The sequence below is a fragment of the Macaca nemestrina genome, chromosome 7 (assembly GCF_043159975.1).
Source record: "Macaca nemestrina isolate mMacNem1 chromosome 7, mMacNem.hap1, whole genome shotgun sequence".
In the NCBI taxonomy this organism is placed as follows: Eukaryota; Metazoa; Chordata; class Mammalia; order Primates; family Cercopithecidae; genus Macaca; species Macaca nemestrina.
The window spans coordinates 145,611,372-145,638,555 of NC_092131.1; the positions used below are offsets into that span (position 1 = coordinate 145,611,372).

General features: G+C 38.6%; 1 protein-coding gene across 1 annotated transcript in view; it reads left to right on the forward strand.

Moving 5' to 3' along the window:
- Window positions 1-277: 277 nt before the first annotated feature.
- The window catches only part of LOC105489822 (meiosis specific nuclear structural 1), a 99,793-nt gene continuing 72,886 nt past the window's right edge, over window positions 278-27,184 (forward strand). The window contains exon 1 of the mRNA XM_011754994.3: window positions 278-297. The gene's annotated coding sequence lies outside the window, so the exon portion shown is untranslated. The remainder of the gene's footprint in view (window positions 298-27,184) is intronic.

The window sequence follows — 27,184 nt, forward strand, 5'->3', positions numbered from 1 at the left end:
CCTATAGAGGAACAAAAATAAAAATGACATTGGATTTCTCTTGAGAAACCATGCAAGCAAGAACAGCATGGGGTGAAATATTTAAAGAATTGAAAAAAAAAAAAAAACTACCTAGAATTTTGTACCCAGTGAAATTATCCTCCGAAAGTGAAAGAAAAATAAAGACTTTCTCAGAAGAAAAAAATTGCAGTAGACCTACCTTGCAAGAAGCATTACAAGAAGTTCTTCAGAGAGGAGGAAAATGATATAGGATCTGCTTAGATCTACATAAGCAAAAGGGAGCATCAGGGAGGAAGTGTAAGTAACATAAAATATTTTATTTTTCATATTAATGGGTATAATACATTGTTCAAAATAACAACGAAGCAATATATCTGATGATTACAGCTTATGGACAAATGAATGACAGCTGTATTATAGGGATGGGAGGCCCTCCTCTTTCCTTTCCCTCAGGCTGCTGGATGGGGACATGATGAGGAGCCATTTAGATCATATGGACAGGGATGAAACGATGAGTAGAAGGAGCCTGGGTCCCTAACGTTACAGATTACCATATGATCTCTAGATGTTATTTGAAGGTCCCCATTAGAATTAGCTGAGCCTCTAACTACATACAAGAGTCTAGGACCGGTAGAGAAGTGTGGGAGGAATCCCGAGTATGCAGGGTTAAAGGGGGATCAGAGAATGAAGGTAGCTCAGGTGCACGGTTCTCATCAGTAGGTTGTCAATAAAAGGGTCATGAGAGAGAGATGAGAACTTGAAGAGACAATAAAGGACACAATTTGCTGCTTTCTGAATCCCTGATGAATCTGAGTCAGTTAAGGTATAAATGCTTCAAAAATAAATACTATGATTGGCAAGAATGGACTCTTGTTAAGTGCTTTCTAATAGTAGAATTTGCATTTATTATAAACCTACTGCATTGATGTTGCACTTTTACCAAAATTAAAGCCATTAAGTCAAATAATCCTAGTTTGATTAAGAATAAGAGATGTATTAATCAGCTACTGTAAGAACATTATCACATTATTTAAAGAAAACTAAAAAAACATTATGACGAGATCATGTGCCAAACTTAATGAACATAGGCAGGAAAATTTGGGTTGCTTAAAGATTTTTAAAAACAAATTTGTATGGAGATTTTTGCAGCATAGATATGGATATAGATAGAGATAGATATACGAAAGATATATGAAACAAAGTCGTTAGCAATGTTTAGGTCTGGTTTATGGGATTAGGTAATATGTTTTCTTTTAGTATTTTTTACATTTTTGATCATTTTTTAAAAGAGGAAAAATAAATATTTTAAATTTAAAAGTCCTCCATCTTGAGAGGCCAAGGTGGGCGGATCATGAGGTCAGGAGATCGAGACTATCCTGGCTAACACGGTGAAACCCCGTCTCTACTAAAAATACAAAAATTAGCCAGGCATGGTGGCAGGCGCCTGTAGTCCCAGCTACTGGGGAGGCTGAGGCAGGAGAATCACTTGAACTCACAAGGCAGTGGTTGCAGTGAGCTGAGATCACACCACTGCACTCCAGCCTGGGCGACCAACAGAGTGAGACTTAATCTCAAAAAAAAAAAAAAAAAAAAAAAAAAAAAAAAAAAAGGCCTCTGTCTCCCTAAATGTTAGTTGAAGGGAAACAGGTAGAAATAGTGGATATAAGGAAAGTGTACACTTGAAGTGCTTTCGCTTTTGTAAAGGAAGAGAAGAGACACTTCCAAAGGCATGCGCATTCTTCAGCTGTGAATGGGCCTTTGTCTGTGGTCATCTCTATCAGTCCTGCCAAGGACAGGGATTTTCCATGTGAGTCTAAGAGGATTAAAACGGTAAACAAGAGTGACTGTGACAAGCTAAGATGTGCCTTTAGGATAACCAAAGGTCAGAAAAGGATTAAGTAAACTGACCCAGTTGGAGAAGGTTGAGAAATACCCTATCAAGGAGAACCTGACATTCTGAGGACAAGAGTGTTTGCTCGGGCAGAGCTGAGGAGAATGACACTCAGGGTGTGATCCTGGGGACAGCCTCAGATCAGAGAAGTGGAGTCTGGAGTAGGAAAACTGGAGATTTTTCTGTGAGGAGAACCCAGGGAGGCTGCTGGCTGAGCTGGCGAGAATGTGGAGAAGCAAAGCAAAGACAAGACCCTGCTCCTGAGGTCTGGAGGTTGAAGAGAAAAGGAGTGTGGGTGAAGTAGTAATCTCAGAGACTGAGGCTAAGAGAAGTCTCTGGACTGAATAAAGGCACTGCCACTAGAGAAGAACCAGAAGGTCCCAGAGTGCGTTATATCAAAATACCGGGGAATTGTTCTTAACATTTGCTTCAACTGTGTAGCTGTATAATGCACACACCTTAACTTCCCCGTTCTGTAAGTAGCAATACCTGCGTATCAACACCACAGTGCACCCTGTTGGGAAAAGAAGCATTGTTGGTGATCAGAGAATGAGGAAAGGAAGGATACTGACTTCAGTAGAGGGAATGCCATTTCACAAAATACAGCTAAGGATGTTATGCACGCAAAGTTGTCTTTTAATTATCACAGTAATCCTGTGCAGTCAGTAATATTATCCCTGCTCACAGACCTGAAGAGAAAAGAGTTGACTAATGTGGTCAAGCTGCCCATCAAGCTTAAGTCTGGTTTGAGCCCAAGCGCTCACTTCCCACCTTACCATGCCCGTGAGCACTCTCTGATCTGACTCAGAAATGAAGAGTTAAATTCAGGTGAGTCAAAATAGATCATTCAAGTGGAGAATAATCTGTGTGGCATCCTTATTGCTAAAATGCATGATAAACTTTCAGTATTTTACCTAATTTCCTAAAGATTCCAAAGAGATACTTAATTCTCAAGACCCAAAAAAGCCAGAAGCATTCCATTCTCCAAATGAAAAAATTGCATGTAATATTTTTTAAATGGAGCATCATTATATTTGTGGCATTATGGAAATAGATATAATCAGGTGCATAAGCTGTATGCACAGTGTCCACATAATGTCTCAGACACACTAATCTGAGAGGTTGAAGAAATCAAATATTGTTAAATATTATTCAGAGATGTACAAAGGTAGCTCTCAGAGAGGAAGCCATCAGTAGGTTTATACCAAGTCCATGTTTTCCTTTTCTATTTTTGTATTAGAGAATAGCTGTTGATAATCAAGAAAGATTATTTTTTTCCAGGGTTAGGGAGGGAGCAGAGGAAGCAACCAATTACACTAAATCAGAAGTATCATTTCAGGGGGTTGTAATAACTGATAGGATGGTGAGTGTTTTTTTTAAAGTTCCAACAAATAATTTTAAGGAGAATGTTTCATTAATTCACTTAGTCATTCGGTCTTCATTCTTTCCTGCCAGTGCCAGTACTGGTAAGTGTGAGAGAAAAATGAGTAGGACATGATCCTTTCCTCACAGTGAGGCAATAGACACACAGGAGTTAACTACAATGAAATATGAAGGGCTTTGCAAGGACAGATGAGCAAAAGGTTGTGGGAGCCAGAAGAAGGGAAGCATCTATTGCACCAAGACCTATGTGACTGTTAAGGCTCCCCAAAGGCAGAGGCCAGGCCCCAGCCCCTGGAGTGGCTGCCAACATCGCAGCTGCAGAGCCGCGGTTACACCATTGTAGCAACAGCCAGAAAGCAAGATGCAGCCAGGCCCAGCAACCCCAGGGTTGTGGTTAACAGGTGTTGAAGCAAGTGTGAAGGAAGTGTGAGATCAAACCACAGCTGGGTTTGGAGAGGTAAACCTCTCTTAAATGCATAAAGAAATAACCTAAGCAGGCAATGTGGTCACCTGACTGAAGTTTAAGTTCGTCTTCAAATTTATCAGGATCCAGGGTTTTTCCCATTGTTTTTCTAAGCTTTGACACTTACCTGGGTTACAGCTCTGAGTTGGAAAAGGACAGAAATGTTGAGAATCAAATGCCTGGAAGTGAAAGATGAACCTCTGTAAGAAAGTGACCAGAGTATTCATTAGCACTTTGTTTGGAACTTTCTCACCTGCTAAGTCCTCATCTGCTTCTTCCCTTAAAAATTGCAATGCTTCATTCATTCATTCGTTAATTAAGCATATATGGAGCACCTACTGTGGACTAAACATTGATGATTCATAGATGATTAAATGCCATCTCTCCTCTCTGGGAGTTCATCTTAATGGGAAAGCAACACTCAATCCCGATACAAGGCAATAAATGTGTAAAACATATCCTGGAAACACGATGGAGGAACCGATTGATCTGCCCAAGAAAGATGTCACAGGAGAGAATGTCTTTGAGCTTGGGTGTAAAAGACGTGTAGGGATTTTCAAATAGGGTGGCAAAGAGCTTTTTTTTAATTTAATTTTTATTTTGGAGAAAGGGTCACCCTCTAACATCTACATTGGAGTGCAGTGGCACAATCATGGCTCACTGTGGCCTTGATTTCCCAGTCTCAGATGATTCTCCCACCTCAGCCTCCCAAGTAGCTGGGACTACAGGGACATATACCACTGCACCTTGCTAATTTTTTATATTTTTTTTGTAGAGATGTGACTTTGCCATGTTGCCCAGGGTGGTCTCAAACTTCTGAACTCAAGTGATCCGCCCGCCTTGGCCTCTCAAAGTGCTGGGATTATAGGCATGAACCACCATGCCTGGCACAAAGAGTTTTTAAAGAGAGAAAACAGCCTGAGCTAAGTCACAAAGGCCCAGAATTGCATGGAGTATTCAAGAAAAGGGGCCAGCATTAGGTCAGGATTGGAGTGGCAGGAGATGTGCTGGAAAGGCAGATTCGGACTACCCTTATAGAAAAGAAGAAACAAACAATTATCTTAAAAGCTTTAGCCCGTCCCAACTTGTGGGTTCAGAGACAGTGGAGTTGCCTGTAGTTGACTCTAGCTTGACTTTAACCTGTTGTTTAGTAGCCGAATTTCTAAGACACAGTTTTGAAACAGGCAAAGTACATGTAGAATGTCCCATTGTCCCCTTTCTGCTTCATCCCTCTAAAGAGCACTCTTTGTCTCCAGACTTCTTTCTAGCTTCTTTTATTCTGTGATCTAACAGAGTCTGGCAGCTGGAGGCTCCCTTCCTCTTGCCTTTACTCCAGGCTCAACTGAATCTGATAAACATATTAAAAAAAAAAACAACATAGTAGCTTCACTGTGCTCCTTCTCAAAACAATACATCTGACTCTCAGTAGAAGTATTCAATATTTTACATAAACTAATTTTTGGATCTAGCAAGTATGTACCTGTGTGTTTGCATATGTGGCTGTGAAGATTTTGAGAAGAAAGGAGAGCAGATACTATTTGGTCTGCTGATGTCATCATCTGGATTCACACGTCACTGAGAGTGAGGAGCTGACCACCTCTAAGCTCTACCTTCTTACAGGTTGGTGTGGCCATGGTCCTAGCACCCATAGTCTGATGGTTGAATGGGGCTTCAATGTACAAGGTTAATATGTTTCAAATATTTATAATAATCCCTATTAAAGATGTAGTAAATTACCCTACCAAAAAACAACAAATTTCATTCACGATGTCCCACTCTATCTTGAAGAATCCATAGGCTTCCTACTTTGAGAATAATCAGTGTGTAATGGGCTGCTTTGAACAAACTAAAGTGAGAAAACACAAATAGAGCTCTACATTTTATGATAGTTGTGTTGTCAATATTGGTCAATGGCCTACAAACATAAATATCACCATCATGATCTATGAAACCAAAGGTGCCTCCTGGTCCCTAATACAGTCATGTGTCACTTAACAATGGGGATACATTCTGAGAAATGCATCACTAGGCGATTTTGTTGTTGCGCAAACATCATAGAGTGTACAGTAATTAAGCAAACCTAAATGGCATAGCCTCCTTCCTACACACCTAGGCTATGTGATATGGCCGATCGCTCCTAGGCTACAAGTCTGTACAGCATGTTACTGTACTGAATACCGTAGGCAATTGTAACACAATGGTAAATGTTTGTCTATCTAAACATCTGTAAACATAGGAAAGGTACAGTAAAAATAGAGTATGAAAGATTAAAAATGGCGTGCCTGTATAGGGCATTTACCATGAATGGAGGTTGTGGGACTGGAGGTTGCTCTTAGTGAGTGAGTGGTGAGTGAATGTGGAGGTCTAGGACTCTACTGTACACTACTGTAGGCTTTATAAACATTGGACACATAGAAGCTACACTGATTTTTTTCTTCCTTCAATAGTAAGTTAACCTTAACATACTGTAACTTTTTTATTTTAGAAACTTTTTTAACTCTTTGATTATTTTGTAATACTTAAAATACAAACACATTGTACAGATGTACATTTCCTTTCTTTATATCCTATTCTATCAGCTTTTTTCTATTTAATGTTTTTTTTCACTTTCCAAACTTTTTTGTTAAAAACAAAGACACACACACACATTATTTTAGGCCTACAAAGGGTCAGGATGATCAGTTCTACTGTCTTCCACCTCCACATCTTATGGTCTTCAGGGTCATTAACATGCATGGAGCTGTCATCTCCTATGATCATAATGTCTTTTTCTGGAATACCTGCTGAAGGACCTGCCTGAGACTGTTGTGCAGTTCCTTTTTTTTTCATAAGTAGAAAGAGTATACTCTAAGACAATAATTTAAAAGTATAGCATAGTAAATACACAAACCAGTAACACAATTGTTTTTTATCAAGTATTATGTCTGCACCACATAATTGTATGTGTTATTCTTTTTCACCTGCCAGTGCAGTAGGTTTGTTTACACTCACATCACCACAAACACGTGATTAATGTGTTGCACTAAGAAGTTACCATGGCTACAACATCACTAGGCAATAGGAATTTTTCAGCTCCATTATAATCTTATGGGACCACCATCATATATGCAGTCTGGCATCAACCAAAACATTGTCATGTGGCGTATGACTGTATTCTTTACTTACTCTAAATAGTAACTCACATATGGTCTATTACAAGAGATACAGATTTCTAATATATTCTCCATCTTCTACTGAGGTTCTAGAGGATTTGGGGATGAAGTGAGTGTTTACTATGATTGGTATGGCTAGAGGAATATATGTCTTTTAGTGCAAGCAGAACCCTGTACTATGATAGTTAAGCAAGAGCCATGTGCCTTTCCGTGTGTATAGTCTGAAACTTTTACAGTCTCTAGGGGCAGTATTGGGGGCAAGAGGAAGAGATGATACTAATAAGCTCTGATCTTGCAGATGCAGAATTCTGGGACAAGAACTGACTATAAAAGGCTTTGCCAACTGGGGATCCAGGACTGGCACTCAAATTAAAAAGTGAGAGCCTCTCTTTTTCTCTTTTTTGTGTGAACCTTTTCCTCTCTACAAAGTAAACGAGGCCTAAGGTACTCTTTTCCCAGTTCTACTGTGGGTGTTCAGTTTCATGAGCAAAGGGAGATGAAGGATTTGGTTTAAACCAACATCTTAAGCAGGTCAGTTGGGAACTCTTCTACACCTCCTGGGAAAGCTAAATATGGTAACATTCTCCCCAGGCCCTCACAGGGACTATGTCACAAAGCAGAGCTGGGTATATTGTATAGGCCTTCATAACGAGCATCACAATGCGGGGTTTGCCAAAGGTGCTGAGCTGCCTCCATGCAGTACTGGGAAACAATTGTTGGAGGGGAGTCGAGAATTTTGAGCATTATTCTCTTCTCCTGAGCTGAACTCTTCATCTTATTTGACAGTGGCTGTGTGCAACACAGGTTAACCCATTGCCTTGGGTAAATGAAAATCCAAACTGAGGGTCTGCAGAAGCGTTTTCCATCTGTGACTCAGGCAGGGCTTTTGCATATTAGCACAGAGCTCAACGAGCAGCAAGAGGGTTGTTTGTGCGTGGGTTATGTTTGCTGTGTTCCAAAACTAAGACAAAATCTGGCCTCAGATCCCTGAGGTCTAACTAATCCAGTAATGAGCTGAGACAGCTTGATAGGTGTTTCCACCCAATTCCCAGACTGTTCTGTTCTGGGAAGCTATTTTCTAAGTTGAATATGGGGTAAATGTAATGGGCCCTGCTCAAAAATGACAAATCTCATTGTAAAATCATCTACAAATGAGTTGAGCTGGTGATGCCTTAAAACACTCCTCTGTTTCTAAAGTTACATTAAAGAGTCTTATTGTCAAGAAAACATGATAGGTTTATCAAATACCCTGTAGAATACCGTACTCGAAGTGCCTGCTTTATCTTATGCAATTTTTCTATTTAATCTGAGCTGTATGTATGCTACTGCAGCTTCAAAACATCTGGGCACAGCAATTTTTTCTATCCTGCACCTGCAGAGGGTAAGTACACACATAAACAAAAAAGAAATTAAATCTTCCGCAGAGCTGGGGGAAAAAAAAAAGAACCCAACCAGCCATGAAGCTCAAGGGAGCAGTATGACAAGTGCTGAGCTGTAAACAAGCTTGAGAGGGATTTAATTCTTATGACAAGTGCCAGTGGTGGCATCTCACATGGACTCAGCATATGCACACATTTCAGAGAGGAGCCACACAGGATTTCATGCAAATAGAAAAGAAGGAAAAAAAAAAAGAAAAAAGAAAAAGCTCTCAGTGCATCAGCTTCTTCTCATCTATAAATAGCCAAGCAAATCAGGATGAGCTAGTGTTGTAATTATCTTGATTTTCAGAATTTTTTGTCACTCAGAAGAGATTTTTACAGTCTCCTCCCTGCTCTTTATAATTATAGCTGCTGTTCCAACCTCTGCTAAGGGTTGGTGGTTGCAATGTGATATTTGCCAGGTGGCTGCTCTGCAGCAGAGAAAATTACCAAGTTTCCTTGGTTTGTCCGGTTTTGCCTTGTAAGATCCAATTCAAAACTTCAGAAGGCAGCCATTCATCATCTTCTGACAGCCATTTCTTCACTTATCCTTGTAACTTCTAGACTGTGGCACCGTGGGTTCTTCCTGCACTTGAGTAAATGACATGACTAAGATACCAGAGTAGCTGTGCTTCACTTTGCACAGAATCACAGACACCAATGTCGGGAAAGGATTAGAAACCAAGCCTTGTGACAGCCCAGAAGCTGGATTCCTTCCAAACGTGGAATGCCATGTTTGCTGATTTGTATTTTCTTTGTGTGTTCAAGAACTACACTGCAGAGTGCGAAAGGAGGGTAGAGAATGATGATTGAAAACAGGCCGGTGGGATGGGAGATCCTGCTCGTTGCCTACCTAGTACCCTTCTCCTTGTCTCTCATATCAAGAGTGGGCAAACTGCAATCCACAAGCTAAATCTAGCCTTCTGGCTGCTTTGATAAATAAAGTTTAATTGGAATGCAGCCTCACATGTATTGCCTATGGCTGCTTTCATGCTACAAGGGCAGAATTGAGTAGTTGCAACAGATGCTGTATGTTCTGCCAGGCCTAATATATTTACTATCTGGTCTTTTATAGAACAAGTGTGCCAACCTCTGTCTTATATTCACAGAATTCCATTTTGATGGCGGCAGCCCTGTGCCAATTTTTTAAAAGTCACTTTCTTATAGCTGGAGGTAACCACATGATCCAGTTCTGCCTAATGAGATGCAAGAGAAAATGAACTTGGGGGAGGCCTCCAGGAAAACTATTGTTTGCCATATAAAGCTGGCACTGGCCACTGTCCTTCTCCTTTCTCTTTCTTTTTCTTCCTTGTGGAGTGGCTATGCTAACACTTTTTGGGGCATGGTTCCCACTTCTGGTGCCTGGTGGAAATGGTGGCTTTCTTGTGACTGTGAGGATGAAAGTAACATCCCAAGGACATAAGTGGGAATGTGGGTTCTTAATGGCTTCCTTGAGTAGTTGCTTTAGTCCTGGACTGGTTAACCCTAGAAAGATTAGCCCATTGGCTGACCCACCTACAAGGGTTTCTATACATTGTAAACAAATGGAATCCCAACTGAAAACTAGGCTGGTCTTGATGGTATGAGTCAGAGAAAACGGATGTCAGAGAATGTAAGAAGCTGCCCTCCCTGTCCTACTTCTATGGAAACATTCTAGGTAAGATTAAAATCCCCAAGTCCTGTAATGAAATTTCTATCTTCAGTGTTAGATGGTCACTTGAATCTTTTTTTTTTTTTTTTTTTTTTGAGATGGAGTCTTGCTCTGTCGCCCAGGCTGGAATGCGGGGACCGGATCTCAGCTCACTGCAAGCTCCGCCTCCCGGGTCCACGCCATTCTCCTGCCTCAGCCTCCCGAGTAGCTGGGACTACAGGCGCCCGCCACCTCGCCCGGCTAGTTTTTTGTATTTTTTTGGTAGAGACGGGGTTTCACCGTGTTAGCCAGGCTGGTCTCGATGTCCTGACCTCGCGATCCACCCGTCTCGGCCTCCCAAAGTGCTGGGATTACAGGCTTGAGCCACCGCACCCGGCTTGAATCATTTTTTAATGAACAATTCAAACTTTCAATGCAAATTGTCTGTACTGTAAGAAGAAAGTTCCCTGAATTTCTTTCCTAAAAGTTATCTACTTTTGTGGCATATGCCTCCTTAAATCTATTAGCTATTTTCAGTGGTCAATAGCAGCATTATGGAATGGTGATAACTCCTTTTAACTTAGATAAAAATGATTGTATTTAGGATATGAGAATAGGTAGAATCAGGTGAATACTCTTAACTCTGTACATGAAAACTTTATGTTCATTCAGTTTCTGAAGAGTTAAAAACCATTTCTGCACAATTTCCACAGTTCTTCCCACAGTCATTGTCTTTTCCCTGCCCTCTTCTTTCTTCTCTCCCCTGAGTTCCCATGCTTGATGCTTTAGGACATGGGGTTAGTGAGAGATTGGAGAAGGCTGGAGAGTGAGGAGTTCATAAAATAATCTGTGCAATTTCTTCCCCTCACTTTATCATACAGTGATCAAACTGAATCCATTAATTGATTTTTCGCAAAATATGATCATTGCAGTAACGAAATTGGTCCAGGCCAAAACAGCAGCTTTAATGGGGACACAGCCTAAACCACCCTGCTGCTCCCCACTGCTTTCTTCCCTGGGCCTCAGTAGAACAGCAAAGATTCTGAAAGAAAACTTTAAGTGCATGTTGAAATACCTAATCTTTTCTCATGAAATCCAAAGAAAATATGCAGTGTCTATGGAAAATAATTCCTCCTTAGGGTCCAAAAATGTCTGCAGTGAATATGACCTCACCGTGTATGAGATCTATGTTGATTTTTAAGATAGGAATTTTACTTCATTTTTAAATAACAAAATCTTTAAAAATAATTTCATTTGGCCATTTGTATGACTGCATCTGTCTCACAGACATCCTTTAAGAAAGCATAAAATATGCTTTGTTGAGGGTAAGTTTAAATATTATTTGGTTATTATTTCTATCTTGGTTTGATTGCTTTATACCAAAAAGGCCAGTAGTTGGTTCCGCTCTTGATGATTTTGTCTACAAATTATTATAGACTTTTGGCTACCATGCTTGTGAAGTTTCGAAGTCAAGCAAATGTGGTTAAATTATAAAAAAGTGATCAGAATGTATAAGGCAGTTGGTGTTTTAAATAATCATATTTCCGCAATTCAAAGGAATCATTTTCTCTTCTTTTCTATCTTATGAATGACAGCAGATCCACCACACTCCCTCAACAGAAAAATGGTTCTAAAATGTAAGCACAGCCAATGATGGCTCAGCCTCCTCTCCACGTATCTGTGAAATGACAAAGCGGTCTGGAAATATTCCTGATTTTTTTTTTAAATTAAAAACCCTAGAGTTTAAGGGTTCTGAGTCAGGATGTAAATAAACTGTTTACTTTAAATAAAATCTGGGAATTTAGGACGGGTGTGGTGGCTCACGCCTGTAATCCCAGTACTTTGGGAGGCCGAGACGGGTGGATCACGAGGTCAGGAGATCGAGACCATCCTGGCTAACATGATGAAACCCCATCTCTACTAAAAATATATTAAAAATTAGCCGGGCATGGTGGTGGGCACCTGTAGTCCCAGCTACTTAGGAGGCTGATTCAGGAGAATTGCTGAACCCAGGAGGCGGAGCTCGCAATGAGCCGAGAACGCGCCACTGCACTCCAGCCTGGACAACAGAGTGAGATTCTATCAAATAAATAAATAAATAAATAAATAAAATAAAATAAATAAAATCTGGGAATTTAGAAGGGCATGAGAACTTGTATCACTTGTGTAGGCAGAATTCCAAAATGGCCCTGAAGATTCCACCCTTTGGTGTGCATGCCCTATATAATCCTTCCCTTTGTGTGCAGGCAGAACCTGTGAATATGATGGGATATCACACATCCAGGTGAATAAGCAATGGACTTTTCGTTAATCAAAAGGGAGGTTTGTGGGTGGGCCCTAGAGAGTGGAAGTGTGAGAAGGCCTGTGAGGGAACCACGTAGCTGAGACCTGAGGGCAGCCTCTAGGAGCTGAGGGCAACCCCAGCTGTTTCTCGACCAACAGGAATCAGGGACCTCAGTCCTACAACTGCAAGGAAATGAACTCTGCCAGCAACCCGAATGAGCCTGGAAGAAGACCTTAAGCTCCAGATGAGACCCCAGACCCAGCCAATACCCAGATTTCTGTCCAGTGAGATTGATCAGAGGACCCAGCTAACCTGTGCCAGGATTCCTAACCCATAGAAACTGTGAGATAATATATTTGTGTTGTTGTAAGCTGCTAAGGTTGTGGTGATTTGTTATGCAGCAGTAGAAATCTAATAAAATCACACATCCAAAGCCTATCTTTGATAACACTTACAGCCAGGGAGCTCATATTCTATTTGTAGGAAAGAGATATCTCTCTCTAGAACTTTTCTTCTGGGGTTGACGGTCTGTTGGATGAGTGTTGTACTTGGCAAGGAACCCATAAAAGTTCATAAGAATGACTTGATTGACAGTAAAATTCATCCATTGATTTATTCATTTTAAAAAGATTTGAGTGCCTGCTCTATGCTAGGCATGCTTCCAAATATTATTTTATATGATGATGCTCAGTTTTTTCTGTTTTCCCCTCTAGATACTATTTCCACTCTTCTGTGTCTCGCGATGCTTAATTTTGTAGACTACTCTGTAGGGCTTCCATGTATTATGGATGAAACATGAAATAAACTAACAGGAAGATTAAAGTATAGAAAGAGAATGAATAAGTCAGGACATGTATTTCCCTGAGTTTTTCCCTATGGGAGAACCTTGAATTAGCTGCCTTTCTCCATCTTGTTGGTCTATCTCTGAGTGGCCCCCTCCCCTTGTCCCTGTTCCTGGATGGTAAGGTCTCCCCACGTCACTAGTCCTGGTGTACTGCCCTCTCCCTGCTGGTATACCAAAACCTTTGCCATACCTTTATAAGAAGTTTCTTTATCAAACTCTCTCCATTTCTTTGATGCTCTTTCCTACCAGTACCTTGAGGATACAACAGCAAACATCCCCCCTGAATACTGGGTATTTGGAGCCATTGGATTGGGGGATTGGATTCTAGTTTCAGTTCATTTTCCATCTATCTACAGGAACATGGTCTTTCAGGAACACTGTTTCCTTATCTGTACAATGATAGAAGAATTTAAAGTATCTCTAAGGTTTCTATCAGGTCTCATAATCTATAAATTGGTAGGTGGGTTATAAAACTTACATTATGTGATGTTCGGAGCAAATATAATTTCTTTACTTGTGACTGATCTGGACTTCCTCATAAATATAAACCCTTCCATTGGAGACTATATTCAAGCCAATGCAATGAAATAACGTAACTTTCCCTTTAGAATACAAGATAAAAATGTCCAGTCTCTTGAACTTCTTAGTTCAGTTTTTAGTCCCTTCTCCAGCTTCCCTCCAGGATGGTGTCTCGGCTCTGGTGGGTGGGCACCAGCTTATGTTTTGTGACCTCCTAAGGAAAGGAGTTTCTCTTCTTTGACTTGCCTGTATCTTTAGGCTCCTCTGATTTCCAAGGCATTATTCCCTGTCTGCCTCCCTGCAGCGTGTTCTGTAGACTTTCATAAGGTCTAGGGCAGAGATTGGCAAACTTTTTCCATAAAGGGCCACAGACAGTAAATGTTTTAGGCTTTGTGGATCATATGGTCTTTGTTACAACTACCCAACTCTGCAGCTGAAATGCAGCCAAAGATAATATGTAAACAAATGAGTGTTTCTTTATAAAAATAGGCCACTGGGTTGGATCTGACCCGTGGGCTGTAGTTTGCCGACTCCCTGTCTACATGCTCCTTGGCTTTCTCGACTTCCCTTGGCTGTCAGTCCTGTAGACCCGGCCCCTGAATCCTCACCAGGCAGGGCTCCAACTAGGTCCATCTGGCTCCCTAGCCAGAGGAGTCCACTCCAAGCCGGTTAAGCCTTCAAGAATCTGAAACTCAGAACCAGCTCACACAGTAACAAAAGCAAGCTCCAGTCTTTCCTATGTACTTCTCCCAGCTTCATGCATATACGCCTCAGTTTACCTGAGTGTTTTCATAACCATTCTGTCCTAATGCTTTGCCCCAAGAAAAGAGTAAAAACAAAAACTCTGGAGGCCACTGTTTCTTGTTCCCTTTTTCTATCTCCTAGTGTCAGAAGGGTCCGATTTCCACTCCTGACCTTTATTCTTTTTCTGCCATACTCTTACTCTTACCATAGAATGATAAACTTCTTGGTCTAGATGTGGAAGGAATATATATATTGAGTGCCTTCTCTGTGATATGAGAGAACAATTTGTGTTCTTCATATGTGCACTCTTAGTTTTTAGTATGTTCAAGGGGAAATGAAGGAATTTTGAAAATCCTGTTTTGAGAAAATAGTCTGGTTTTAGGACTAATACCGTTCTACAGAAATCTATTTTGAATATCAAAAGCTGCATATCAACTCTCTCACTTTCTCTACATGCCTTTTGGCATCTGACACCACTAAACTTACACAAATGCTTCTAGTGGACTAGGGGGAAAGTCTTGTATTCAGGAAAGCAAATGAGAAATGCACATTAATATTTTTTCTAAGTAGTACCCCTATTACAAGTGAAAAGCAAAATGAGGCAGCTATATAAGATACACTGGAAAAGCATCCTCTTTCTAAACAGTTATACTTTATCTTTTATACAAATCAGGACTGATCATGCAACTTACTTAACAGAGGTGGCTCCAAATGACTGGGCTGTTCCTTAACCAGTATTACTTTCAAAACCCAAAGTTTCCCTACACAAAGATGTCAGAAACATATGCTGGTTGCTCTCTAAAGCACTTCTGAAAGAGATAAAGTGTGGAGCAAAGGGAAGAACTTAATCTCAGGGTTTTATAGGACCACATTCCCATCTCTACTTTGTTCCTCAATAGCTATGAAATTGTGGAACTAGTTCTTTACTCTTTCTGAGTCTCATGTTTCTTATTTTAAAAGTTAGCATTAAAATATGTACTTTAAATACAACTGCCTAGAATAAAACCTGATAAATAGTGGATACTCAAAAAAAAAAAAAAAAAAAAAAAAAGGACTTTGATACCTATGGCCTTTATTATCAGAAATTTAAAATATCTTTAACTTAGTGACATTACTGGATAGTCACAACTCTCTTTCATAAATTCTGTGTATCTGTAAAGGGTCCTTAGTGAGTTGAATTGAAGTTGGACTGAATTGGACAGTGCCTAGATAAGTCCTCACTATCTTTGTGTTTCTTCACTCCTTATCGGTGACCTCCAGCAGAAGAAATCAATAATAGGTTGGCTGGTACTGGATATAAGTACAATTTGTGATATGAAACACATATATTGCCTTTATATTTTTAAAATCATAATTCTTCATTGGCAAAGCATACACATACTAATGGAATGTACTATTTTAATTGACTAGACTGATGTGTAGACCCTGTAGTTCATGTCAAGAAGGGAGTGGGTTTCAGATTTGTATAAGCAATTCAATCCTTTTAATAGTGTACTTCATTTGTCTCATTTTCAACAAACAGAGAGGAAACCCGCCACCCCTTCCTTTTTTCATTCTCAATAATACTTAATGAGAAATGCATTATCAAATTAGGTTAAAAAAAAAAAAAAAAAAACAAGTTCCAAACCATTTAAAAGTTAGTACCCATTGTTACATTGCCCATAACAAATCCATAGCAGAAAATAATTAGATTAAGTATCAAACTCACTGTTGCTGTCTTACTCCATTGATTGCTATTCTCTGTGGAGAGGCAGACTCAATGTTATTGCCTGTAGATTGTTTTATAGATTTTTTTAAAAATACATTTTAGTTTCCTAATTCCCATGAGAGAGTTCGAATGGCCACAGCTGATGGATTTATCAAAGGGTAGCTGCAGACATCTGCACTGTGTTTCCTGATGTTTTTGATGTTCTCTGTGATTATTTAAATGTAATGCAACTGACCCATAGCCCAATCAGTTTAACTTTACATTGAGAGTTTACTGGAGATAGTGGAGGTGGGGAAAAGGGTGAACTTCATGATGAAAACTCATGTGTAGAGGTAAAAGATGTCTTGAGGAAGTAGACCAGAAAGAAAAAAAAACAATTACACCCTCAAAGGCTGCCCAGGTAAGACCCCATTGTAAGAACTGAAGAACTGTGGAAAACTGGAAATGAACATGAGAAACGGATAATGGTTCCATGGTCCACCCTGTGCCTATTCTCTTTCCTTGTCCATTCAGCATTTTCTCTCATGCTTTGTGCCCTCTCCTGCTGCCTATACCTGGCCCAGGGGCACCTCCTCTAAACCTCCCCTTCCTTTCTGCCATTTCCTTAATCTTCATTAGAAAGTACTGGATCCCTGGCCTGGGTAATGGAATTGCTAATGTTATAATCTGATACCAAATATAAATGTGTTGGTGTCTGCAAGGCACTGTCTTTAAATTGTACAATGAGGGTTTGGGTAACCTGGGACTTGTCTGACTGTAATGGAAAGAAGATAAATTGTGGAAGCAGGATAGTTGGAGAGATCATTGAATGCAGGAAGCTGCTCCAACAGATCAGATTTCCTCAACTCATACCTGCTTAATCTAAGGAATGAGCCAGCTCTGGACACGCACGTCAGAACATTCCATTTTGGTTTGATGAGGATAAAAGCGCATGACTGAGGGAAGATGGCAGAGCGAGAGGGCCCAAAGGTGATGACAGCTGTGGCAGGAGGAGCCCACTAAGGGAAAATCAAGAGGTCAGAGGTGCTAAGAAGGCATCACTTCCAACACTGTGCCTGCTGCTACTGTGTTTATAGAGTGGTGAAGATAGAATTCAATAAAAAGGAGGGGAAGTGGCAGGGTGATTGACACAAGTTGTATTTTTCCTATATTGTTAAGAGTAGGGGCCAGATGGTGAAAACTCTGAATGTATGCCAAGGATCTTGGGTTTCATTTTATGGGTGGTGAGGCTGTGGAATTCCTAACACTCTTGTGCTATAAAGCATGGAGGTTAGTCTTGGGCCAACATGGTGCTCTGTACTCCACTTTCTCCCTTTGGGTCTGCTTCCCCTCAGGTGCCAGGAGCTGAATTCATACACACACACTTCTCCCTCATGGCTCCCTGTTGCCATGGAGTCTGTGCATAGGCTTTCATTTATTTCATTGTATTTTATTTTCATTTCATGTTTTTCCTTCAATCATGATCCCCACACCCATTCTTTGCTTCCCATAGAGGCATCTACTCTGATGGACTTGGCAGATGTCCTCAGATATTTATATATCCTTGTAATTTATGCTGTGCTCTTTGTTTGGTATGTGTTTGTGTTTTAAACACATACTAATTATATTGGAATGTAATTTTTTTTTCATTCAACAGTATGTTTTATGGCCTATCCTGTGGCTGTATGTCTATTTAATTTATTGCTTTCTATTCATGTCTAATAGCCCACAGAATCTGTTCACATTCTCTGATTTATTCCCCTAAAGTTGAGCAAGAGGTTCATTGCCTTCTAGAACAAGCACCATAACAATCAACATCTTCTTTACATTCTTTTATGGCTCTGTGCAGGAATCAAGAACTGGGGTTGCAGGTACGAGCTGTATGAAGAATTGGTTTCCCCAATTGCTGGCAGAATGCTCTCTAGAGAATAGCTAGCCCAGTTTACACTCCCACTAAAAATACATGAGAGTACAATACCCTTTCATCCCCACCAACATATTATATTTTCTAACTTTGTAGTTTTTGACAAACTTATGTTTGTCAAGTGGCATCTCATTTTTACTATATATTCTTCTCCACTAATGTGATTGAATGTCTCTTCAATGATTTGGTAACTGTTCCCATTTCCTTTTATGTGAATTTCTCATTTATCATTTGTCCCTATTTTTCTGCTGTGTTTCCTTTCTATTTCTTATTTATTTGCAGGTATTCTTCATGTATTCAGATATTAACCCCTTGGCTTCTTTAATTGTTGCATATATCTTTTCCCAGGGTGTCACCTGGTAATATTATCCATAGTGTTCTTCATCAAACAGAAATACTCAACTTTGATAAAGTCAGATCCATAAGATTTTTTTGTCTTTACCTTATGATACAAACATTTTAGCTCTTGCTTATGTTCCCCCTAACTCCCTAGTGAACAGACTCCTTTTTTCATTTTCTTCTACTGGCTGTATCATTTTACTCTTTTGTATAGTTAGGACTCACTGATCCGAAGTTCACTTTTGTGTATGGTGTAAGGTAGGGATCCAGATTTGTTTTTCTCCAAATAGTCGTTCTGTCTGATGTGAAATGGTATCTCATTGTGGTTTTGATTTGTATTTCTCTGATGACTAGTGATGTTGAGCATTTTTTCATATGTGTGTTGGCTCCATGTATGTCTTCTTTTGATAAGTGTCTGTTCATGTCCTTCACACACTTTTTAATGGGATTATTTGGTTTTGGCTTGTTGAGTCATTTAAATTCCGTACAGATTCTGAATAGACCTTGGTTGGATGCATGGTTTGCAAATATTTTCTGCCATTCTATAGACTGTCAGTTTACTCTGTTGATAGTTTCCTTTGCTGTGCAAAAGCTCTTTAGTTTAATTAGGTCCCACTTGCCAATTTTTGGTTTTGTTGCAATTGGTTTTGAGGACTTATTCATAAATTCTTTGCCAAGGCTGATGTCCAGAAGGTTATTTCCTAGGTTTTCTTCTAGGATTTTTATAGTTTGAGGTCATATATTTAAATCTTTAATCCATCTTGAGTTAATTTCTGTATATGGTGAAAGGTAGGGATCCAGTTTCATTCTTCTGCATGTGGCTAGCCAGTTATTCCAGCATCATTTATTAAATAGGGAATTCTTTCCCCATTGCTTATTTTTGCTGAGTTTAGATGGTTATTTAGATTGCTTATTTTTGCCTACTTTAGATGGCTTAGATGGTTATAGGAGTGCAGCTTTATTTCTAATTTCTCTATTGTGTTCCATTGGTCTGTGTGTCTGTTTTTGTACCAGCACCATGCTGTTTTGGTTACTGTAGACTTGTAGTATAGTTTGAAATCAATTAACATGATGCCTTTGGCTTTGTTTTTTGTTTTTTTGCTTAGGATTGCTTTGGCTTTGGGTCTCCTTTTTGATGCCATATGAATTTTAGAATAGTTTCTCATAATTCTATGAAAAATTATGTTGGTAGTTTGATAGGAGTAGTGTTGAATCTATAGATTGTTTTGGACAGTATGGCCATTTTAATGATATTGATTGTTCTAATTCATGAGCATAGAATGTTTTTCCATTTGTTTGTAGTCATTTCTGATTTCTTTCAGCAGTGTTTTGTAATTCTTCTTGTAGAGATCTTTCACTTCCTTGGTTAGATGTATTCCTAGGTATTTTTTGTGTGCATGGCTATTGTAAAAGGGATTGTGTCCTTGACTTGGCTCTCAATTTAAATGTTACTGGTGTATGGAAATGCTACTGATTTTTGTACATTGCTTTTGTGTCCCACAACTTTACTGAAGTTGTTTTTCAGGTTTAGGAGCCTTTTGGCAGTCTTTAGAGTTTTCTAGGTATAGAATCATATCATCAGTGAAGAGAGATAATTTGAATTCTTCTTTTCCTGTTTTCATGCATTTTATTTCTTTCTCTTGCTTGATTACTCTGACTAGGATTTCCATGACTGTGTTGAATAGGAGCAGTGGAGTGGGATTGGGCATCCTTGTCTTGTTCTTGTTCTCAAGGAGAGTGGTTCCAGCTTTTGCCCATTCAGTATGGTGTTGGATGTGAGTTTGTCATAGATGGCTCTTACTCTTTTGAGGCATGTTCTTCAATGCTTAGTTTGTTGAAAGTTCTTAGTCACTAAGGGATGTGGAATTTTAGCAAAATCTTTCTCTGCATCTATTGAGAAATAATATGAGTTTTGTTTTTAATTCTGTTTATGTGGTGAATCAGATTTACCGATTTGAGTATGTTGAACCAACCTTGCATCCCAGGAATAAAGCCTACTTGATTATAGTGAATTATCTTTTTGATGTGCTGTTTGATTTGATTTGCTAATATTTTGTTGAGGACTACTAGGTTCCTCAACATAGGTTGTATCTATGTCCGTTAGGGATACTAGCCTGTAGTTTTCTTTTTTCATTGTGTCTTTGCTAGATTTTGGTATCAAAGTGATGCTAGCTTTGTAGAATAAGTTAGGGAGGAGTCTCTTCTTCTTGATTTTTTAAAATAGTTTCAGTAGAATTGGTACCAGCTCTTCTCCGTACAACTGGTAGAATTGGATATGAATCTCTCTGGCCCAGGGCTTTTTTGGTTGGCAGTTTTTTTTGTTTTCTGTTTTTTTTTTATGATGGATTCAATTGTGGAACTCTATATCGATCTGTTTGGGATTTCAGTTTCTTCCTGATTCAATCTTGGCTGGTTGTGTGTTTCTGTTTCCTCTAGATTTTCTAGTTTATGTGCATAGAAGTGTTAATAATAGTCTCTGGGATCTTTTGTATTTCTGTGGGTTTGATTGTAATGTCACCTTTGTTGTTTTTTATTGGGTTTACTTGGATCTTCTCTCTTTTTTGTTAATCTAGCTAGCATTCTATTGATCTTGTTTATTCTTCAAAAAGACAAACTCTTAGTTTTGTTAATTCTTTGAATGAATTTTTTGATATCAGTATCCTTCAGTTCTGCTCTGATTTTAGCTTTTTTAAAAATTTTCTGCTAGCTTTAGGGATTAATTTGCTCCAGTTTTTCTAGTTCCTCTAGATGTGATGTTAGATTGTTAATTTGAGATCTAACTTCTTGATGTGGGTGTTTAATGTGAAAAGCTTTCCTCTTAACACTGCTTTTGCTGCATCCCAGAGATTTTAATATGTTGTGTCTCTGTTTTCACTTACTTAAAAGAATTTTTGCCTTAATGTTGTTATTCACCCAAAAGTCATTCAGGAGCAAGTTGTTTAATTTCCATGTAATTGTGTGGCCTTTGAGGGATCTTCTTGGTATTGATTTCTATTTTTATTCCACTGTGGTCCAAGGTAAATTGGTATGATTTCAATTTTTAAAAATTTATTGAGGTTGGTTTATGACCAAGCATGTGGTTGATCTTAAATTATGTTCCATGTACAGATAAGAATGTATATTCTATGATTGATGGCTGAAGTAGTTTGTAGATGTCCATTAGGTACAATTGGCCAAATTGATGAAATTTAAGTCCAGAATTTCTTTGTTAATTTTATGCCTTGATGATCTAACACTTTGAGTGGGATGTTGAAGTCCCTCACTATTATTGTGTGGATATCTAAGTTTTTTCATAGGTCTAGAAGTACTTGTTTTGTGAATCTGAGTGCTCCAATATTCAATGCATATATATTTAGGATAATTAAATCTTTTTGTTGAATTGAACCTTTTTTCATTATGTAATGTGTTTCTTTTTCCTTTTTTACTGTTGTAGATTTCAAGTCTATCTGATACAAGAATAGCAAACCATGTTCTTTTTTTTTTTCCTTTTTTTTTCTGTTTGTGTGATAGATCTTTCTCCAATCCTTTCCTCTGTGCCCATGGATATCATTAAGTGTAAAATGGGTCTTTTGAAGATAGTAGATGGTTGGGTCTTGCTGTTTTTTTTGTTTTTTGTTTTTTGTTTTAATTTAACTTGCCACTCTGTGCCTTTCTGATGGGCAGTTAGACCATTTACATTCAAGGTTGGTATTGTTATGTGAGGTTTTCATCCTATTGTGAAGTTGTTAGCTGGTTGCTTTGCAGTATCTATTGTATAGTTGCTTTATAGGGTTTGTGGACTATGTACTTAAGTGTGTTTTTGTGGTAGCAGTTACAGTTCTTCAGTTTCCATGTTTAAAACCTCCTTGAGGATCTCTTGTTAGGATGGTCTAGTGGTAAAAGTTTACCTTAGTAGCTGCTAGTCTGGAAAAAATTTTATTTCTCCTTCGCTTATGAAGCTTAGTTTGATGGGATATAAAATTCTTGGTTGCAATTTCCTTTCTTTAAGAATGCTGAATAGGCCCCCAATCTCTGCTGACTTGTGTAAGGTTTCTTCTACTAAGAAGTCTGTTGTTACCCTGATGAGGCTCCCTTTGTAGGTGATCTGACCTGTTTCTCTAGCTACCCTTAGGATTTTTTCCTTAGTGTCGACTTGGGGCAGTCTTGTCACTTTATGCCTACATGATGTTTGTTTTGTATTGTATCTTGCTGATACTATATGTATTTCTTGTACCTGGATGTCTATCCTTCTAGCAAGATTAGGGAAATTTTCTTGGATTATTCTCTCAAATATGTTTTCCAGGTTGTTTACATTTTCTCCTTCTCAGGAATGCCAATAATTTGTACATTTTATCACTTTACATAGTCCTACATTTCTCAAAGACTTGGACTTGTTTATTTTTTAAAATTCTTTTTTTTCTGAATGGATTAGTTTGAAAGATTGACCTTCAAGCTCTGAAATTATTTCTTCTTGGTTTAGTCTATTGATAAAGTTTTCAATTGTATTGAGAAATTCCTTATGTGAATTTTTTAAGTTCAGAGGCTCTGATTGATTTTTTAAAGATGTTTGTCTCTTCATTTCCTGGATTGTTTAGAAGTTTCTTTGTGTAGATTTTCAAACTTGTCTTGAAATTTATTGAGCTTCCTTGAAATCCATGCTGTGAATTCTTTATCTGTCATTTCTGAGTTTCCATTTTGGTTAGTGACCATTGCTGGAGAGCTAGAAAGATCTCAAATTAACAAATAGTGTCACAGTGTTCAGATTTTTCATGGTGCCAGAATTCTTATGCTGTTCCTTCTCATCTGGAGATGTTGGCACATCTAAGTTTTCTGATTATTTTCATATGGATAGAATCCTTTCCCTTTTCCTTTCCTTTCCCTTCCCTTTTCCTTTTCCCTTCCCTTTCCTTTCCCCTTTCTTTTCTCCTTTCTCCTCTTTCTCTCCTTTCTCCTTTTCCCTCTTTCCTCTTTCTTTCCTCTTTCCTCTTTCCTTTCCTTTCCTTTCTTCCCTTTCCAGTATCATTACTGTTTTTCTCCTTTGTTATTTTCTTCCCCCATCCAAAGGGATGTGACTATAGAAAATGTTGGGTGGAGTCTTTTGGCTTTGCTTCTATAGCCCTGTGTAATTCTGTGAGCTGGTTTTATACTGGACTGTGTGGTTTATCCTAGATGGCTAGTAAGAGCTGGCTGTGGTCAACACAGATGGGTATATATTTGATCTTTGTTTACTGGGAGAAGGTCTCAGTTGCTACAGACAGTGGGCTAATCTGTGAAGTACACAGTGGTCTGAGCTCTCTGCTCAGCCTCATAGAGGGCGACCAAGATGAGTGGGACCAGACTGAGCAGACCCACCTACAGGTCACCCAGTGGCAGGCACACACACCAGGGCTTGAGGGAGGGTCCAGGGGATGGCCATGAAGTATCCAGAGGCATATCTAGTTTTGGGTTTTACATTTAAGTCTTTAATTCATCTTAAGTTAATTTTTGTATATGGTGTAAGGAAGGGGTCCAGTTTCAATCTTCTGCATATGGCTAGCCAGTTATCCCAGAACCACTGATTAAATAGGGAATGTTTTCCCCATTGCTTGTTTTTGTCAGGTTTGTCAAAGATCAGATAGTTGTAAATGTGTGGAATTTCTGGGTTCTCTATTCTGTTTCATTGGTCTACATGTCTGTTTTTGTACCAGTACCATGCTGTTTTGGTTACTATAGCCCTGTAGTATAGTTTGAAGTTGGTAGTGTGATGCCTCCAGCTTTGTTCTTTTTGCTGTGGATTGCCATGGCTATTCATGCTTTTTTTTGGTTCCATATGAATTTTAAAGTAGTTTTTTCTAATTCTGTGAAGAATCCCAATGGTAGTTTAATAGGAATAGCATTGAATCTATAAATTACTTTGGGTAGTATGGCCATGTTCACAATAATGATTGTTCCTAACCATGAGCATGGAATATTTTTCCATTTGTTTGTGCCATCTCTGATTTTTTTGAGCAGTGGTTTGTAGTTCTTATTGTAGAGATCTATCGTTCACTTCCTTAGTTAGATGTATTCCTAGGTATTTTATTCTTTTTGTGTCAGTTGTGAATGGGAATTTGTTCCTGATTCGGCTCTTGGCTTGACTGTTGCTGGTATTTAGGAATACTAGTGATTTTTGCACATTGACTTTGTATCCTAAGACTTTGATGAAGTTGTTAATCAGCTTAAGAAGCTTTTGGGCTGAGACTATGGGATTTTCTACATATAGGATCATGTTGCCTACAAACAAGGATAGTTTGACTTCCTCTCTTTCTATTTGAGTGCCATTTATCTTATTCTCTTGCCTGATTTCCCTGGCCAGGACTTCAAGTACTATGTTGAGTAGGAGTGGTGAGAGAGGGTATACTTGTCTTAGGCCAGTTTTCAAGAGGAATGCTTCCAGCTTTTGTCCATTCAGTATAATGTTGGCTGTGGGTTTGTCATATATGGCTCTTATTATTTTGAGGTATGTTCCTTCAATGCTTAGTTTATTGCGAGTTTTTAACATGAAGGAATGTTGAATTTTATCAAAAGCGTTTTCTGTATCTATTGAGATAATCATGTGGTTTTTGTCTTTAATTCCGTTAATGTGATGAATCAAATTTATTGATTTACATATGTTGAACCAACCTTGCATCCCAGGGATAAAGCCTAATTGATAATGATGAATAAGCTTTTTGATGTGCTGCTGGATTTAGTTTGCCACTATTTTGATGTGGATTTTTGCATTTATGTTCATCAAGAATATTGGCCTGAAGTTTTCTTTTTTGTTGTTGTATCTCTGCCAGGTTTCATTATCAGGATGATGCTGGCCTCATAGAATGATTTAGGGAAGAGTCTCTCCTCCTCAATTTTTGGAATAATTTCAGTAGGAATGGTACCAGCTCTTCTTTGTACCTCTGGTGGAATTCAGCTGTGAATCCATCTGGTCCTGGGCTTTTTTTGTTGCTAGGCTATTTATTAGTTCCTCAACTTCAGAGCTCATTACTGGTCTGTTCAGGGATTCAATTTCTTCTTGATTCAGTCTTGGGAGGGTGTATGTGTCCAGAAATTTATCCATTTCTTCTAGACTTTCTATTTTGTGTGCATAGAGGTATTCATAATATTCTCTGATGGTTGTTTGTATTTCTGTAGGGTCAGTGGTAATATCCCTCTTGTTATTTCTGCTTGTGTTTATTTTAATATTCTCTCTTTTTTTCTTTATTAGTCTAACTAGAAGTGTATTTTATTTATTTTTCCAAAAAGCAGCTCCTGGATTTGTTGGTGTTTTGAATGGTTTTTTTTCATGTCCCAATTTCTTCACTTCTGCTCTGGTTTTGGTTATTTCTTGTCTTCTGATAGCTTTGGAATTCATTTGCTCTTGGTTCTCTAGTTCTTATTAGTTGCAATGTTAGGTTGTTAACCTGAGATCTTTCTAACTTTCTGATGTGAACATTTAGTGCTATAAATTTTCATCTTAACACGGCCTTAGCTATGTCCCAGAGATTCTGGCATATTGTATCTTTGTTCTCATAGTTTCAAAGAACTTCTAGATTTCTGCCTTAATTTTGCTTACCCCCAAAATCATTCAGGAGCAGGTTATTCAATTTCCATGTAATTCTATAGTTTTGAATGAATTTTATAGTCTTGATTTCTAATTTAATTGTGCTGTGGTCTGAGAGACTGTTACGATTTTGGTTCTTTTGCATTTCCTGAGGAGTGTTTTACTTTCAATTATGTGATCAACTTTAGAGTATGTGCTATGTGGCAATGAGAATGTATATTCTGTTGTTTTGTGTGGAGAGTTTTGTAGATATCAGGGCCATTTGATGCAGTACTCAGCTCAGGTCCTGAATATCTTTGTTAATTTTCTGTCTAATATTGTCAGTAGGGTGTTAAAGTCTCCCACTATTATTGTTTGAAACTCTAAGTCTCTTTGAGGTCTCTAAGAACTTGGTTTATGAATCTAGTTGCTCCTGTGTTGGGTGAATATATATTTTGGATAGTTAGATCTTCTTGTTGAATTGAACTCTTTACCATTATGTTATGTCCTCCTTCGTCTTTTTAAAAAATATTTATTGGTTTAAAGTCTGTTTTGTCAGAAATTAGGTTTACAATCCCTGCTCTTTTCTGTTTTCCATTTACTTGGTAGATTTTTCTTCATCCCTTTGTATTTTAACCTATCTGTGTCTTTGCATGTGAGATGGGTCACCTGAAGACAGCATACCAATCAATGGGTCTTGGTTCTTTATCCAGCTTGCCACTCTGTGTCTTTTAATTGGGATATCTAGCCCATTTATATTTAAGGTTAGTATTGATGTGTGGATTTGTTCTTTTCATCATGATGTTAGCTGGTTATTTTGTAGACATGTTTATGTAGTTGCTTTATAGTGTCACTGGTCTGTGTACTTCAGGGTGTTTTTGTAGTGGCTGGTAACAGTCTTTCTTTTTCATATTTAATGCTTCCTTGAGCACATGTCTTGTAAAGCATGTCTGGTGGTAACAAATTCCCTCAGCATTTGCTTGTCTGAGAAGAATCTTATTTCTTCTTCACTTAGGATGCTTAGTTTAGCCAGATATGAAATTCTGGGTTGGAATTTCTTTTCTTTAAGAATGTTGAATATTGGCCCCCTAATCTCTTCTGGCTTGTAGGGTTTCAGCTGAGAGGTCTGCTGTTAGTCTGATGGGCTTCCCTTTGTTGGTGACCTGCCCTTTCTCTCTAGCTGCCTTTAACATTTGTTCTTTCATTTTGGCCTTGAAGAATCTGATGATTATGTGTCTTTAAAAAGATCTTCTTGTGGAGTATCTTACTGGAGTTATCTGCATTTCCTGAATTGAATATTGGCCTCTCTAGTTAGGTTGGAGAAGTTCTCATGGATGATATCTTGAAATATATTTTCCAAGTTGGTTCCATCCTCCCCATCTCTTTCAGGTAC